Source organism: Octopus bimaculoides, chromosome 20 (genome assembly GCF_001194135.2).
Source record: "Octopus bimaculoides isolate UCB-OBI-ISO-001 chromosome 20, ASM119413v2, whole genome shotgun sequence".
NCBI lineage: Eukaryota > Metazoa > Mollusca > Cephalopoda > Octopoda > Octopodidae > Octopus > Octopus bimaculoides.
The window spans coordinates 31,835,654-31,840,548 of record NC_069000.1 but is presented as its reverse complement, the minus strand read 5'-3'; positions in this window follow the sequence as shown (position 1 = coordinate 31,840,548).

Genomic DNA, 4,895 nt, shown 5'->3' with positions numbered 1-4,895 from the left:
TATATATATATATATATATATATATATATATATATATATATGTATATAGATAGATAGATATATATACATATATATGCATATCGATACATACATAGACGCACATTCATACATTCATACATACATACATACATACATACATATGTGTATGTGTGTACAAGATTGACCAGAAGTCACTCGACAGTAAATCAAAATTCCATAAATATCATCTACAATTCGGTATTGACTTGAATGGAATAATGTGTCGCTCAAGAAGGAGTTCAGTTTGAACAATTGCCTGCCTGACATTTGTTTGTTGCGTAGTCTCAGTCAAGTTCTAATCGAACATGCCTATGATGAACGCTGTTCGAAATATGACCATCTTATGTTACATTATATTAGCATTTCTAGCACAGCAGTTACCCAACACACCATTCCTTTCCTTAGAAAATAGAGAGGGATTTGAAGGAAGTCTTGTTGCTATTTCTGTTAGACAGAAAGAACCATAGAAATGATGTCTCTTAGGTGGTAGCTGATTTTTTTTTTTAACACCGGAGCAGCCGTATAAGAAATGGCTTTGCTCAAGAGTAGTCTTACGATTTTTTCAGAGACCACTTCACGGAGGGTGGTGAGCTGGCAGAAACGTTAGCACCCCGGGCGAAACGCTTAGCGGTATTTCGTCTGTCTTTACTTTCTGAGTTCAAATTCCGCTAAGGTCGACTTTACTTTTCATCCTTTCGAGGTCGATAAGTTAAGTATCAGTTGCGTACTATGGTCGATCCAATCGACTTAATCCCATTGGCAGTCCTTGTTTGTCCCCTCTATGTTTGGCCCCTTGTGGGTAGTAAAGAAATAAGAAACGTTAGCACGTTTAGTGGTATTTCGTCTGTCTTTACATTCTGAGTTCAAATTCCGCCAAGGTCCACTTTACCTTTCAACCTTTCGGGGTCGATAAATTAAATATCAGTTGCGTACTGGGGCCGATCTAATCAACTGTCCCTCTCTCCCCAAAGTTTCGGGCATTGTGCCTAGAGTAGGAAAAAGAAAAGAGAGCAGTTCAAGGTAAAAGACATTGTATTGCCATTGTTACTGTGTGAAGCTATCTGTCTGATGATTCATTTTGCGCTCGTGGTGGTGGTAGTTGTTCTTGGTACCGATAATATCTGGTTTTTATTAATGTTACATCCATGTCAGATCAGATTAAACAAAGCCATTTTTAAAAAAATGTGCTCCAATTGTGACTATAGGTCTTTATTCTGATCAGAAGCTCTCTCTCTCATTGGCTCAAACTTTAATCAAGTTTGAAACTCAGGTTGATGAGATTATGGACTGAGTGGACACTTCTTACAGTGAATCAACTTACTTTCTATTAATGCACTTTGATTGAGTCCATCGTTATAAATAGCTGGAAAATAGTAAAACTTGTGAACGTTCTGCAAACAATCCTCAAAGATACAATTCAATTTCCTTGGTGGGTAAAAATATCTATTTGCGGATGGCTAATGTCATAACCATTGTTTATTTCAGCGTGTACTGTGTGTATATGTGTGTATATTTTTGAATTTTCATGTATATGTATCTGTATGTATAGGTGTGCAGTTGTGAATGTGTGTTTGTGCAGTGCCTTTACTGGTAACGTTAGAATCGACCATCGATCAGAGAGTATCTAGAATCACCTTATCTAATCTTGGAATTGAATAATTTGATCCTAGATACTCTGTCCATGAAAACAATAAATAAAACAATATGGTCACGGTTGTAATAGTTTTGATGGAACGTCTTTTTTGATCTGGGAATTAAATAACACAACCGACACCAATCACAATTTTATACAAAACATAGTGATTAATATTGACTTGGATAAATAACTTCCATTCATATATTTTAAAAATCTATACACACATACAAACACAGAGACAGAGGTACATATATACACCATGCAATCACATACTCCACTACGAGCACATACGCGCGCGCGCGCACACACACACATATAATCCGAATATTGTTGACTAATTAATAAACGTTGACTTCTTATGAAACTTAATATTCCACTCATCAGTCGCTGCTGATCTACGCTTTCAATCTAAGATCTCGCTTTGAAGAGCAGTCTGCTCTAATCAACAATACAGCAGAGATCTTGTGACACATTCCAGCCAGTCAAACCCTATTACCAATCTAGTCATCGTCGCCGCCGTCATCATCATCATCATCATCATCAAAACCACCACCACAACAACCACCACCACCACAAACTGTCTGATCAATAATCTATAGAAATACTAACTTCAAATATCGCATTTTCTTTCTAGCTCCTGAATGAAAGAACCACTTTATGACACATAACATATTCCATCTGCGACTCTTTGCTCAATTAATTATTTCATAACGGAATCCGCAGTACAGCTATACTGCAGTTATCATTTCACGCTTCCTTTAACACTTTAAAGCCAGGAACCCACATCACGAAAACTTCTTGCATTGGTGACAACAGTTTCTCGTTCCTTTCAAATCAGGACGCCGCTGCACCAGTACCCGCAAGCACGCATGCACGCGAAAAAAATATTTAACTATGATAGGTAGCTGCGCTCAGGTGAAACAGTAACAACACAGTCTCTCCCTTATTCTAAGACGAAGGGGAAGGCCCGAAACTCTAGAAGCGATTCACGCACACACAAGTTAGGACACTCAGGTATAAACTCACAGAGATCTGCTCTTCAGTAACAACTATTTTTTTTCAATATATTTAAATTCTTTGTAGAGAACTATGAATACTCGCTACTATGGCTTGAAAAATAGCAACTGGCACATTGTAGCAATACGACACAAGCCTGTTTTTGTCATTTTGCTGGAATGCTTTGCATCTTGTACGTTCCTATGTAACAGAGGTCCACTTTTCTTGAGCCAATAAAATAGGTACTTGTGAAGTACTGGAGTGAATACCCCCCACTACACACCTTCCACAAAATGCTGAAGGCTGCCATGCGCATATGCTAAAAAAATGTATCCTTGCGCATAAAGTAGAAACTATTGTTATTATAATTTGTTGTATTAAAACAGCGAACTGTCAGAATCATTAGCACGGCGGACATGAGGCTTTGTGGTATTTCTTCAGTCTTTACGAGCTTAGATTCCGCCGAGATCAACTTTCCCTTTATCCTTTCGTGGTCGAAGAAATAAGTATCAATAAAGTACTGGGATCGAGGTAATAGATTACCCACTGCGCCAAAATTTCAGGTCTTGCTCCTGTTAGAAGAAATTATTAATAGTAGTAGCATCAAGGCGGCTAGTTGTTGGCAGAAGGGTTAACGGCATTTTGTCCGTCTTTACTTTCTGAGTTCAAATTCCACCGAGGTCGACTTTGCCTTTCATTCTTTCGGGGTCAATAGAATAAGAACCAAGTTGAGCATTGAGTCCAATCCTCCGAATTTACTGCCCCTGTGCCAAAATTTAAAACCATTATTAGTAGTAGCATCATCATATTTTATAAAGCTATATCCCTGCGTTTGTGCAAATTTCTTTTGAGCGTGTCAAATATTTTTTCTTGTTATAATGCTTCACCGTAGGGTATATTTTGCTGTGTCTGGCATTAGCTTATCGTTTCGTCTCATTGTTTTGTGAAATATATGCAGTACGAGTTGGGTTTATTTTGTTTTTGGATTATTCTAATTCGTTTGTACTAATGAGATCAATTTTATGTTTTAGAATCCGGTGGTGATTTTGAAGAGTATGAGCTACGTGCCTAGTCTTTGGTGTGTCATATATTCATATGGCGTATCCCTTATGTATGAGAATGTGTTGTATCACTTTAGTTAACAATGATTGTGTGATGTATCTGATGTGTGGATTATGTTATCACATTCGCTCGAAATTATGTGGTGTATGTACTATGTGGGTGTAGATTTATATTATTCGGTGGTTCTTTTAACAGAACATGTGATTTGTGAATCTTTCATGGACGATGGAGTAAGAAAATGTTACCGAATTAAATATGTATTTCACAAGAAATATAGTTTATCTAGTAGGACTATTTTTGAACCCTTTGTCGAATTGTGAACCGAACTTGTTTGTTGCGGTTTTATGCTTATGTTTTTTTTTCTGTATTGATACAAGTGCATTGAATCTGTTCACGTTTTCACAAGTCGCATTCGGCTTTTATAAGAGATCGAGCTTTCTAGAAGAGCAGAGAGGTTTTTATTCCAAGCTTTGATAATTATACCTGGACAGTGCATTTTAATTTCTTGGCTACTTGGGCAGAGTGTAGCGTATTTAGTGCATGCTTATACGACTTATTTCATGTTGAAATGCTGGCACAATCATTGTACAGTAGACGACGATGCCAACTCGATCTTGTCTGAAGATATACTCGGACATGTATACAGACAAAGCAGCTGGAAATAAAGCGGTCAATTGTCTCACATTTCGTGTTGGCATTTTTACTGTTTTTGCTTTTTTCTTTCTTTCTTTTTCCAGTTATTTGTGGCCAGACATCCTGGCAGCCAAACACAAATTTTTCGTGTCTACTTTTAGCCCAGAGATTTTATGCTATTGTTGGCTTTCTTACTAGCTTATTTCCAATGTTGCATTGCAGGGTATTGACCATCGGGTAGATATTACTTCTATTATCTTTTACTTTGTATTGGAATGTTCATTTCACGGTGTCTTTTTCTCTTTATCTAGCACATTTTGGATTTACTCTTTTTACTCTTTACCCTTTTACTCTTCTACTTGTTTCAGTCATTTGACTGTGGCCATACGGGAGCACCGCCTTTAGTCGAACAAATCGACCCCAGGACTTATTCTTTGTAAGCCTAGTACTTATTCTATCGGTCTCTTTTGCGGAATCGCTAAGTTACGGGGACGTAAACATACCACCATCGGTTGTCAACCGATGTTGTGGGGACAACCACAGACACACA